The 13,951-nt window shown below is 41.7% G+C and overlaps 1 protein-coding gene and 1 long non-coding RNA gene across 6 annotated transcripts in view; one reads left to right on the forward strand and one right to left on the reverse strand.

The window, feature by feature from the left end:
• cdk14 (cyclin dependent kinase 14) overlaps positions 1 to 8,499 on the forward strand; it is a 267,760-nt gene extending 259,261 nt beyond the window's left edge. For 4 of the 5 annotated variants that reach the window (XM_085176731.1, XM_085176732.1, XM_085176734.1 and 1 more), the window contains exon 14: positions 7,920 to 8,498. The gene's annotated coding sequence lies outside the window, so the exon portion shown is untranslated. Of the gene's footprint in view, positions 1 to 7,919 lie in introns of all 5 variants that reach the window. The other variant, XM_085176729.1, reaches the window with a different exon arrangement.
• Positions 1 to 13,951, reverse strand: part of LOC146507558 (uncharacterized) — a 401,529-nt gene that overhangs the window by 90,244 nt on the left and 297,334 nt on the right. The gene's annotated exons all lie outside the window — the stretch shown is intronic.

The raw sequence follows: 13,951 nt of genomic DNA on the forward strand, positions 1-13,951 counted from the left end.
GTGTGTGTGTCCAGCTATTAAGTGGAACGTCTACCTCGTTCTCCTCCCTGCTTCTGTTAATTGTCAGTGAGACAGTGGAGAGTTTGTCGTCGATGTGGCAGCTCGTCGCAGACCTGGCCACAACACTGCATTCCTCTCAAAATTACTGTCAACTTTTAAGTCAAGTTCCAGAAAAGAGGAAAGAGTGAATAAAAAGAATGTGGAAAATATCTTATGTAAGTTTGAATCCATCCAAAGCTTCATCTCACACACGTGTACTCACTCACATATCCAACACTTCACAGAGCCTCACTCGATTGTGCATGCATGCAAATGTATGCACACACACACACACACACACACACACACATCATAAAGCAGCTTATTAAACCATCAGCACTCTCCCAGCTCAGGGTGTTCATTGAATGGCATTTAAAGGGCAGTGTGACTCAGTTCATTAAACTAGATCAGACACGGAGCGACCTCTCTGCCGGGAGAGGGGTCAGAGGTTGTGACCCCTTGTTTTGGGGGCTTGGGTGGATGTGGGGGTGGAGCAGAATGGGGGCTGCGAACCTGATTTAACTAGTTTTAGAAACATTTGTGAAGCCATGCAACAGACATAGCCACAGCTGGAATTAGTTTGTGTTCTGTTCATCGTGAAACGATCACCAAACACAGTTATTAATATTTCCACAAAGACTTGATGCTAACAGCTTTTACATTGATGGGAAATCAGAGGAAAGCTGTGTGTTTATGAGATGAGTGGCTGGTTGGAAACTTGGGGAATGATTTATAAACCATGGCAGGAGCAGGAGGGCAAGGAGGAAAAATGGAGGCATGGGAAGAGTTGGATGAAGAGAAAGGGGAGCAGCAAAGAGTGAGCAGGGAGGGTAAAAACCCACGGCGTTCCAGCTTATGCAGCAGAGTTGCAGTCAGGCCTGTTGCTGTGCCAGACTTGGTGACGTGTTTCTACAGTCGAGCTCATGGGATACGACAGTGCTCATTTCTACCAGTGAGACTGCAGAGTATTATTTTCTCACGGTCATGTGCGCCGTTATCGCTGCGAACGGACGTCTTTCAGTGTGCAGAATATGTCGGTGTAACCGGTGTGATTCTGCGTTGTGTCTGATAAAAAAGGTAAAAGAAAGAAAGACCTCCAAGTAAATCATTTGCCCGCTCCAAATACAAACAGTGGGGAAGAGGGTTAGCTCAACCCACCACAACTTCCAAGCTAGCAAGGAGTATATATCCATGCTAGCATTTATGGCGCCTAAAACACATTTATGATACACACATACTACACACTTATAACATCTAACAAAAACAGGCTTAATAATGACAATAATTGAACTAAAATCACAATCAGAAACATCCAGGTGGCTAAATATGCATCATATGTGTGTTTTAAAGTGTTGGAAAGAAATGACACACACCTCTCCCACAGGGGAATTGTAGAAAAGGGGGGAGGCAAAAGGGGTACACTGTATTTATAGGGTTGCACCAAAGAAGAAGAAGAAAAGAATGAGGAGGGGCTCTAACTGATAATGAACATAACTACAGGCTTGGAGGTCCTAAAAGTCAGGTATAAAAGGAACGGTTTGGGGGTTTGGAACACATTTTGTGTAATTATAACAATGTGATTTATGACCCTGTTACATAGGCAATAATACTCATCTGTTTTCTGGACATCTTCAGGCCCACAAACCTTTCCCAGTATCATCAGAAGCTAACTCATAACTGGTTTTCCAGATATACTAAATATATATCACGTATACACAAAGCTAGATATACAAGTGTCCCCTGTGTTGAACCCTAAGGTCACATTTAGACCTTCATTTGAGGCTGATTCCCACTTTGTCTTCCACAAATCCGGGCTTCATCAGAAAGATCAGAACAAAAAAGACTGCAACAAATCAAATTTGTTGGAATGCAGTGTTTTCAAGTGTGAATGTGACTTTTTAAAAAATTATTATCACAACACATTCATAAAAATTCAGCTACTGAATGGAATAGCATGTTGCACTGATATTTATATGTAGCTTGTCTATAGGGGTGGGTTTTTATAATCGATTTATCGATTAAAATCGATTCTGGCTTGGATAACGTAAAATCGATTCATTAAAATCCTGAATCGATTTTTTAATATAAATTTATTTTGCCCGAAATGCCAGAATCTCTGGTGAAACCTCACAAAATTTCAACAACCACCAAACAGCTAAGACAATAAATGAGAGCAGAAACACGGATTCTGCACAAAGACGTAAACACACAGCGCAACCGCGGATCAGAATCAGTTAGATGTCGCCTTTCTCACAGTCGGGGCTGTAAGCCGACAGCTGGCTGATTCTGATCTGTCGGCGGGTCGAGCTTTGTGTTCACGCCCTTTATGCGCTGATTCTAAAGCTGTTAGTTTATCTCTCTCCAAACAATATTGACCGAACCAGCAGCAAAAGAAGATCCAAACTAGGCTTCACAAAAACATCGTCATGAATTCACTCTGACTTTTGCTGTTTTGCTTCGACCACGATGCACAGCTCTCTCTCTCTCTCTCTCTCTCTGTACAGTTTTCTGCATTATTCGCTTGCTTGTTACGCACAAGTCTACCGTTGTTTACAGCGCTGTAAGCCGACGTTTTTTTTTTTCTGTTTTACATTCTTCCGAAAAGAAAACCTAATTTCTGCCGTTCAATGCTGAACAAATTTAAACTTTTTAAAATTATGCAAAATGCAAAATGCTTAGCCGTGTCTCTAATAAAACCGCTGTAACTTCAGAGGTGATGTTCATATGTTGATTAATGGTTTTCTTTCATTTTTGATGTACTGCAGAATATTTTTATAAAATCCCAGAACAGGAAAATCACCTTCATGTGTTTCTGTGTTTTATCTTCAGCTACTTTGACACAAAGGCCTCTGCTGTGACGCTCACACCTTTGATAAAGTCTTGGTGTGTCAGCTTCCTTTTTATAGATACAAAAATATGTAAATGTACTGATCTGAATTATAATATTTCTGACTGTCAAAATTTCCCAGATTCAAATCGAAGTGAATCGAATCGAATCGAATTAAATCGAATCGATTCTGGACCTTGTGAATCGGAATTGAATCGATTCTAAAAATCAGTGACGATACCCAGCCCTACTTGTCTAGTGTTAGCACCCACTCAGAGAACATTTGGTAAATGGTCTGTATTTGTATAGCGCTTTTACTAGTCCCTAAGGACCCCAAAGCGCTTTACACACCCAGTCATCCACCCATTCACACACGGATGGAGGCAGCTACAGTTGTAGCCACAGCTGCCCTGACAGAAGCGAGGCTGCCATATCGCGCCATCGGCCCTTCTGGCCAACACCAGTAGGCGGTAGGTGAAGTGTCTCGCCCAAGGACACAACGACCGAGACTGTCCGAGCCGGGACTCGAACCGGCGACCTTCCGATTACAAGACGAACACCCAACTCTTGAGCCACGGTCGCCCCATTTCATGGAAACCAGGGATTTTTTTTACCACACAGGTAGGGTTTAGACAGCACAGTACTGATGGACCAGGACAACCCACAAGTAGGTGACATATGTTTGTTATTCATGACAGGATCTTGGCTACAGTGGACCAAGATCCTGATAAGAGAAAAAGCCCAGGTGTATAGAGGGCCAAATCCGGGTGGGAACATCTGTCATGAAGGTTGGGTGAGCTACCATCTACTTACTGCTTCAAGGATGGACAAATAATGAAGTGACAGTACGGTGTTGGCCTGGAAAGACGGTGGCTCCACTTCCAAAATGCTACTGCTTCGACTCTCAGCGAATCTTCCAGGTCTTGGATACGTAGACCAACCAAAGCTGGCATCAACTCTCATCAAGTGCTACAAAAATCCTTCCAATAACTGAAAGATGGAACCCACATATTCTGTCTTATCTTAATTTTCTTCCTATGAAAAATACCCCAGCTGGCTCACAGCGTCACTGACACTGGTGCAGGAGAGGTGGCAGAGTCGCACAACTATGGACAACTGCAGTTTATTGAATGCACCATTGTTAATCTTTCAAGGTTATTGCACATTACTACCCCGTCATTCTGCTTTACCCTGGATTTGGTTCTACTTGCTCGCTCTTGGATGGTCGTGTTGGGTTGTATTGTTGTGCATCTGCCCCGACACAGAGCATTTTAGGGATTTCTCTTTTTCCGAGGGTGGTGGTGGGGGCGACTATCTCTATTAAAGGACACCCAGCAGCAGCTGGCCACGCCTGCTAAATCCTCTTGACAAAACCCACCCACCAGCTCCATCTGCCTCCCAAGTGGAACCCCATGATGCACACACACACACACCTTTCTGGTGCTCTTTGATCCCAGAGAGAGCAAAAGCCTACATCTGTTCTTACTACATCAGATCCTTTTAAAACAATGACGCTCTTGTTGGCATACACCGTGTAGCGAGAAGCCATGACACTCGTTCGTGCACACACACACACACACACACAGTTACTGTATCTCCTCACCCTTCACCTTGAGGCAGACTGTTAAGCTTCGGCCCTTCTGCAGAGACAGAGACCAGTAAATAGAGACCAACAATAATGATCTTTTACACTCTTACGTCCTGAAATACTGAAATTTGCACATCTAATAAAATTCCAAACAGCAGAAATTTTGTTCAGAGGAAAAAACATTTCTTTAAAATATTCAAAGAAATATTTTTGTAACTTCAGAACTGTCAGTGTGCAGACTACAAGGAAAGGTTCGTCTTAGTGTGTGAAGGAAAACTGAGGAACAGTTTGCGTGTAGAGCTGAAGCAATGTCTGAATGTGTTTATATATATGTATATATGTATCTACTGCTTTATCCTAAAAAACTTTGTGAATACTGTTTATACATATTTGAACTTTATAAAAGTTCTTCGTGTATATCTGCTGAAAGCTTTCACAAATACAGACTCAGTGTTTCGTATAATCGTGATGTTCAGGTTGCATGTGAAAGATAAATATCCCATTTTGGAAGTCTGGTGTCCGACTGGTGCAGACCTGGAACAGATTTAAGCTGGATGCACGGTAAAGCCACACAGGTGATTCGAATTATTTGGCTGATTACACCTTCTCACGGGACTGTGTGTGCAAACACAACGTGAGCATCTCCGTCAGCTGCGCTGCATCTGTTAGGGCGAAAGAAAACAATGCAAAATGTAATATTTCTGCTGCCTCGCAGAGAACTTTTGACTGTGTTTTACAGTTCACCTCACCGGCAGTGTGAGCCGTGCTGTGCAAAGCTCTAAACGTTTACGATGAAGAGGCTGGCTGGTGTTGCTTTGGCTAAAATGGGTGTAGTTGTCACTTCTGCTCTATCAGATGTCGTTGAAGTTGCCCTTCAGAATTTGAAAAACAGATGTGATAATAGTCTCTAATTTGCAGAATACAACATTATACTGTAAAACGACTGCTGCGTGTCGAATCAGGTACTTCTGCTGTTTTGAGTGCATATATGTGCTCACATAGATATTTACAATTCATCTAGTACACTTCATGTTCCACTTATCTGCTGTGCTGCCAGAACTATGTGCAGTTAGTGCGTGTTATTATGAATGAACGGTTGTTATATGTGACTCTTGTCCTCAGTTGTCGAACTCTTGGTTTTGTAGTGGAACGCTGAGGAAATGACGCGGGACAGTTTCCACGCAATTCAATTCAATTCAATTTTATTTATATAGCGCCAAATCACAACAAAAGTCGCCTCAAGTCGCTTCATAGATACAGAGAAAAACCCAACAATCATATGACCCCCTATGAGCAAGCACTTTGGTGACAGTGGGAAGGAAAAACTCCCTTTTAACAGGAAGAAACCTCCAGCAGAACCAGGCTCAGGGAGGGGCGGGGCCATCTGCTGTGATTGGTTGGGGTGAGAGAAGGAAGACAGGATAAAGACATGCTGTGGACGAGAGACAGAGATTAATAACAGATATGATTCAATGCAGAGAGGTCTGTTAATACATAGTGAGTGAGAAAGGTGACTGGAAAGGAAAAACTCAATGCATCATGGGAATCCCCCGGCAGCCTACATCTATTGCAGCATAACTAAGGGAGGATTCAGGGTCACCTGGTCCAGCCCTAACTATATGCTTTAGCAAAAAGGAAAGTTTTAAGCCTAATCTTAAAAGTAGAGATAGTGTCTGTCTCCTGAATCCAAACTGGAAGCTGGTTCCACAGAAGAGGGGCCTGAAAACTGAAGGCTCTGCCTCCCATTCTACTTTTAAATACTCTAGGAACAACAAGTAGGCCTGCAGAGCGAGAGTGAAGTGCTCTAATAGGGTGATATGGTACTACAAGGTCATTAAGATAAGATGGGGCCTGATTATTTAAGACCTTGTATGTGAGGAGCAGGATTTTGAATTCTGGATTTAACAGGAAGCCAAAACAGGAGAAATCTGCTCTCTCTTTCTAGTCCCTGTCAGGACTCTTGCTGCAGCATTTTGGATTAACTGAAGGCTTTTCAGGGAGGTTTTTGGACATCCTGTCGTAGCACCGATGATGATGATGCCACCTGTGAGCTTATCAGATGTTTTCACTGCTGAAACTAAGAACCAGGGATTAAAAATCCAGAGGTGGTGTTTTACGATATTTTATATGATACCTACCAAAAAGTAAGCCTCGCTTTCAGTGACTTATACCGGTTAAAAATGATTGGATGATCCCGTCTTTGCCACAATGTAGCCATTAGAGTAGCAGCTGGAGGCTGAACGTGTGCAACGTCACCAATGAAGCTGTTAGAGTAACGTTCATAAACTGTAGGCGTTTCAATCAGGTAGTAATCTCTTTGCTACTACAACACTAACTGATCATTTAGCACGGCTGAATCACGGGGCTGTTGCAGGACGAAATGTCGTCTTGGCACATTTCACTTGAACCTTTCTAACACCCGTGCGTGAGGATGTGCTTTAATGGTTTGCCTCTGGACTCCCGCAGTGACTAAACAAAGAGGGTAATGTGATGCTGGCTTGTTTGGAAATACATGTTCACGAGTCTGTATTTGGATGCATATACACGTGTTTGGCGTCACGAGGAGCAAATAAAATCAGCGTTTGAGATTCCTGCCATATACAGGCCTGTTTCCACTGAGGGCTGCCGAGCAGAGGCCCGGCGAATGACATCCAGAGACACCGAGAGAGAACATGAGGCGGTGAAGAGGAGAGTTAGGGTGGAAAGGGACCGGAGAGAGGCAATGCATTATTTATTCATCCACATTTCCCTCTTCTTCTTCATCCATTACTCCTCCTCCTCTTTTTCTGCTCACTCCTCCTCTTGTTCCTCTGTGACATTCATCCTCTCCTCCTCTTTCTCCTGTACCGTCTCCACCTCCCAATCCTCTACTCCCTCTTGTTTAACATCATCAACTCCTTCACTTTTATCTTTCGCTCCCTTGTTCTACCCCTCTTCATCCACTGCTCCCTCTTGGTCATCTCCCTCCTCTTCACCTCCTTCAGTTTTATCTCAGCTGTCTTCATCTGACCTGTTGTTGCTGCTATCCAGTTATCAACCTGCGAAAGTCTTTTAATGTGATACGAACTTTAAGAAATGACTCGAATCGAGACCCGTTTCCAAACGAGCTTTGCACTTGTGTAGCCAGGTCATTCAGATCACACTTTTCCCTGTTTATGAAAAAAACACCTTGAAATCGGACCTCGAGAAGCTTGTTGCTGAGCCAGCAGGCTTGTGAGTATGACGTGTGTGGTTTACAAGTCAAAAGCATATGAGATAGAGCCCACTCCTGTTTGACATGACCAGTTTCAAAACACCAACACAGCCATGGCAAACACTCAGAGCTTCGAAAACTGTGAAAATATTTGGTATGCTAACAACTAGCTACTGAAAAGCATGTAAAACATGTGTGATGTGGTTACTTTTGCATCATCAGCGCTCTGGAGTCCGTCGCTAACAGACGTTGTCATCTCTGTCTCTTTTCAGGTGGCTGTTGTGGAAAAGAAAAGATGAAGAGAGATGCTGACATTGAGGATCCAGAGACACGAAAGAGCCCCAGTTCTCTTTATTTATTACCTTCACGATACGTGTGTGTGTGTGTGCGCGGGTGTGGCTGTGCATCAGGAAGAGGACGAGCATAGAGCATGTGTGCATTCTGATCGGTACCTAAGATTTAAGGCTATCATTTGCAAATTTTGTTTACTTTTTATAAGGTTCCAATAATTCATATATCATTGTCTAAGTATAAACAAAAGGACTTTACTCTTGGTACATATTGTGTTTTGTGTTTGTAACTAGCCTCCTATTTAAGAATGTATATTTGTATGTATGATATACTCATCTAGAAACTATATAATGGACAGTTTTAATATTGCTTCATCTCGTCACCACTATACTGCTCTTGCCATTAAATCCATGCACACGAGCATCTCTGATACAGAAGTAATGCAGTCACTTCAAAGAAAACAACGAATGCTAAAGTTTTCATTTCTGTTTATCTCTCATTTGTGGAATTATAGGAAAAAACAGTGATAATGATAAAAAACAGTGATAATATTATGACGTCATTGTCATTATTATAACGTCATTATTATGACGTCATGATCATGACATCATTATCATGACGTCATAATAACGTTATAATAATGACGATATAATAATGACGATATAATAATGACGTTATAATAATAATGTAATAATAATGTTATAATAATGTTATAATAATGTTATAATAATGACGTCATTATTATAACGTCATTATTATAACGTTATTATAACATTATTATAACGTTATTATTATAACGTCATTATCATGACGTTATAATAATAACGTTATAATAATTGACGTTATAATAATGACGTTATAATAATGACGTTATAATAATGACGTCATAATAATGGCGATCTCAGAGGGCTTTCAGGTAGCCTACTCTGGCAGCCATATTGGAGGTCCTCGGTTCTTTCGTAGCTTAAACTGCGCCTGCTTTAAAGCTTTAATTTATTAGTTAATGGACTCACAACAAAGTAGCTAACAGCTTCAAACCCCATGTAAATACTAACACTCAAATCTGGTATGTAATAGTAGATAAGACTCTTTGTCAGATGTTTATCATGCTGTGTGGGTTCATGTTACAGGCTTACTTTGGTAGTTCTGACCAGGATTTTCATCACTTGTCTGAATATTCACCTCACAGTACTGCGACAGGGTAAAACTGCATTTACATGAAAGGACAAGGTTGGAAGAAGAAGGAGATTATCATGGACCAGTGCTTAGACTGGAGTACGTATGAGTTCTGGGAGCTTTTCAGCTCCAGTCTACTGTTCCTGTGACCTAGCAAGGCTTTATCTGCATACTTGACCCCAGGTTGTTCAAACAGACACAAATTTGACATCAGATGCCCAACCTGACACGTTTCTCCCTGACTCTAGGAAAACTCCAGCTGTGACTCCTTGAGGCTGAATTTGTGGCTCTTCTGAGTCTCAAACTGCAGCGCTGAGGCGAATGTGTTAACCACTACACAGTGGTGTAAAAACCACTCGGCCAAATGTCACCAACCCAGAATTTGAACCAAAGACCATAAAATAACCTTTTATATTTGATGTGGACCAACATTTGGCTGATGCTCATTCTTTTCCATCACCTCGTTGCAGTGTCTCCTGCTACACTAATGAAGGAAAACAGCATTAATGAGAATTACCTGGTTTCTCTGATCCAGATTTGTGCACTTTTAAACATAAACCTGCCTATTGCTGAAGCTCTGACAAATCTATTTTTATTTGTATCATATTATCAGAGTTCAAACAAGGACACTAATGAGCATGTGCAGAGGTAGCAGTGAGCAGCTGAGATGAAAAGTATGCATCAGCTCGTACTGCCGGTGTTTGGCTTCTCTCTTTTGAATCGAATCCAAGTAAGACGTGGATTCTTGTATTTGCAATAAAAAGCTGGTGTTCTTATGGGTGACCTGTTGTATGTAATTGCACTTTGAAATGGGTTTGTGAGTAATATTCGCTCAGAATCCATGAGAGTAAAGGCCAAAGCTTCCAAAGTAAGGCCCCATTTGTAGGAAAATTCGAGCGGTTTGATATTTCCGTGGACCTCCACGATGGAACCAGATGGAACTATGGCTGCGTTCACACTGCAGGCGAAAGCGCATCAAATCCGACTTTTTTGACCCTATGCGACCCATATCCGATCATGGTGTGACAGTGTGAACGGCACAAATCCGATATTTTCAAATCTGATCTGGGTCACTTTCGTATGTGGTGCTGAATCCGATACATATCTGATGTTTTAGAAAGCTGCTGTTTGATGGTCACGTCGCATTAAATCCGTCTTTTACGTCACTGACACAAGACAGACACCAATTATCAGCGCCGGAGAAGACATCGCGAACGCTTCCTGGCCATCCGGTGAAACTGTTGGGAACAACGTTGGAGAAACGTGAACATTTTATTTGTACTGTATAATCTGCAGACTGACAGAAATCTGCAACTATCCTTTGAAGCAGCGCTCCTCTAAAACAGCAATAAGGATCATTATTAGGTTATTTACATTATTATGTAAATAACAAAATAACTTAAAGCAAAAATTGGGAAACGTGAAGTCCGAAGTCTTTATATTAAGGTCCATCAGTCAAACAATACTGTTGCTCTGGGTCTGAACAGAGCGCGTTGTGTGTGACGTCTTCTTTTGTGCATGCGGCCGCTTTGAGCGTTCACACTAGAGCGCGTTTGCTGTCACATTTTATTTGTAGTGTGAACGAGCAGACAAAAAAATCAGATTTGATCAAAAAATCTGATTTGAGCATCAAGACCTGCAGAGTGAACGCAGCCTAAGACTGATCGTGTTTTGCACCTTGAAAAGTCTCTCGTCCAAACGATCTCTGCGGACGATGTTGACAGTGTACACAACTCTACGGGGACGGCACCAACCAGTGTGCGCGTAGACGCAACGCTGTGTTTAACAACAGCTGGTTAATGGAAATGCATGTGTGTGCTAGTGTGTGTGAGTGTGTTAAACATGGGCAATAGCAAAGCACTGGTGCTTCCATCCATGTATATGAGCTAATGTAGAAACGGCGCAGGCAGCGTGGCCTGTTATCTGATCCTGCCCTCGACAATCCTCCTTTTCACTTATACTGTTACTAACAAAGAATCTGCAATATTCACACAGACGATCTGTGTCGCTGAGTTATTTTTAAGCTTCTACGTTACAGATCTGGAATTTCTTTTCTCTGAAAAATTGAATGACTGATTTGTAGTGTGTGTGTGTGTGTGTAGAGTAGATACACATAGTAGGAGGTGGTGATTAACTGATCAGTCCCTATAACACCAACATGTGCTCTGAAGCAGACTGTGTGCCCGTGCTTTGGAGCATTTTATGACACAGCGATGAAGGTGAGCTGTATGCTGTCATCTGCAAAGATCTTCTGCTGGGTTTTTGTCTTTCTTTTGTCGTTTTGTGTGCAAATATCTGAATATTTCAGCTTAGATGTGCGGTGATGACATGAAGTGCTACCGATACTACGGCTTCCTCTTTACCAGTCCGTTTGAAACGACTGAAACAATAATATTGGCCCTGCACTGTTGATTAGCCAAAAATCTGAAGCCATGGACGAATGGAAACCATGGATGCTTCTAATGTGACTCCACAGCCTCTCAAACACACATAATAGAGACGTCTTGCCTGCCAGATTATTTCTTCACAGCCATCTAGACCTGGCATCTAGAAACCCTGCAACCCCTACGTGCGCTCTGTTGGCTGATTTTGCAGACTGTCTTTCTTCCATACAGTGCTTACATAATTTAATAATCCCTCTTCTTTATGCCAACCATGTGGTGAACCAAAGCTCAGCTGTAGCTAGCATGAAGCTTTTCCAGTTGGCTACTTCAGTTATTACAGTACGTACGGCTGTGCACCCCTGGTTTGGAACTGGCTTTGCCCTTAATGATTAATATATGAATATAAATATATATATATATCCTTGCTTTGTGCAAACCAGCCTTCCTCACAAATGTAAATATTGTCCCTTGGTTTTAACTTTTATTGCAGATAGGGGAGAACTCGTGGAAGTACTCTGAGTTATCTCGCGGCTTTTCAGTGTCATCCCCGGGCTGTGATTGTGCGGCACGAAAAAAGGGGAGGCAAGGCGGTGGGTAATGCCAGCAAAGCAGCGTGACAGAAGAGGGTTAATACCATCGAGCTGTGCTAAGATTGCCCAGCCTCGCTTGGCTTTAAGGGATTGCAGGCAGTATTAGCAGCTGAATAATTATTTTTGCTATGTTTCTCCTTGTGTGCACACTTTCAGTGTGGCTCATTCATTCAGCCCAACCCCCACGCCCCAATGCTCTTCTTTTAGGCTCGAGAGCCTGGAGTCTTGTAAAAAACGTATATTTTTGAGTCCTGTGCAGGCAGAGTTCGAGCTCTGTTTTAACTTGAATGTGCTTCATATCGTTCACATAAAGCCCAGTGAAGGAACGACTAGTCGGAATTGCACATTTAGCACTGTGACAGAGAAGAACGAGAGATTGATAACGTGAAAAAGTGACACTTCCACTATGTTTGTATACAGGGTTACGAGTGTCCCCTTAATGCTGTTACAGAGACGTCATATATGACTGTACATATATGATGAGTATAAATATAAGGCATCTATTTTTGACATTCTTCGTGGTGTGGGCAGAAGTGGTGCGAATAGGAAAAACATATAGTCTGGAGCCAACGTGCATCCTCGCCGCGCTCAACGATGAGTCTGTGTTTGCAACTTTTTTCTGTAAAGCTTCTCTTCACGTTTGGATTTTTCTTTTTGTATGCTGCACTGAAAATACGTCATTTTCACAAGTGGTTTGGAAAACAGAAGTGTGAGTCACTTCATCCAGTGAAATATTATAGTATACAGTAGAGTAGCTGTTGCATTATTTGTTACGACCTGTATGTAATGTTATTATGGAAGATGTAATGTCCTTCTGTAAATGTTGTTTAATGTTTTACCTGAAATAAAAATTTATTAATGCTTCAGATGCGTCTGTGGGTCACATATCATTTGTTCTTACGTTTACACAGAAAGGTTGACACGTGGTGTTTCTGCATACTTAAACACAGCCTGGTGCTGTGTCTCTTTAGAGTCTTTTGACCTTTTGGCCACACAGAAAAGTGACACTTAGGCTAACATTATAATGTCCCAGAAATACTGAAGAACCAGCAGCAAAGCAGATATAAAGTTCACATCAAGTTCAACGAAACAACAAAGTCTGCAAAGCATTTAGAGAGCTAAAAACAAGAACTTCCTTGTGACTCGGAAAAACTGGTGGTTGTCCAAGTTTTGAAGGTTTTTTTTGCTAGTTGCTTCAACCAACCTGTCTCCCAGAGGTCTGGTATGCAACCAGCCAATGGGCAACCGTTTTCAGTCACAAGGCAACTGCACAGATTAGTATCTATCGATGCCCCTCCCTGAGCCTGTCAGAGGTTTCTTCCTGTTAAAAGGGAGTTTTTCCTTCCCACTGTCGCCAAAGTGCTTGCTCATTAGAAGTGGGAATCACCATACATCCCACGATACGACATTATTGCAATTTTTAAAAATATTTTGCGATATTCAGATTCTGTACATAAAGGTAAACTTTATCAATATTCATTTTCTCTAATATCAAAGTCTCACACTCAGTCTTTCTCTCATTTCAGTTTGATTGTTGACAAACTGAACGGTTTGTATTACAGTCTAGTCCAACTTAACTGAACAACCATCTGGTACAATTACAGCTATTCTGAACTATGCAGTTTATGAAAACTATGCAGCCCCTTCAGCAACTGAAGAATTTGAAAGTAAATTAAAACAAAATATAATTTTACATTAAATAAAAAAGTTTTAAACTTAATTAAAATAAAACATGTCTTAAATTAAAATAAGTAAACTGTCATGTTTATTAAACACATTTGGACAGTGAAGGAATGTCAGGATTCTTGCTCAGAAAAAGGATCAACATGCTCTGAAGTCAGAGCACAAAAACCTTTTTGTAAC

Source organism: Neolamprologus multifasciatus, chromosome 11 (assembly GCF_963576455.1).
Source record: "Neolamprologus multifasciatus chromosome 11, fNeoMul1.2, whole genome shotgun sequence".
Lineage (NCBI taxonomy): Eukaryota > Metazoa > Chordata > Actinopteri > Cichliformes > Cichlidae > Neolamprologus > Neolamprologus multifasciatus.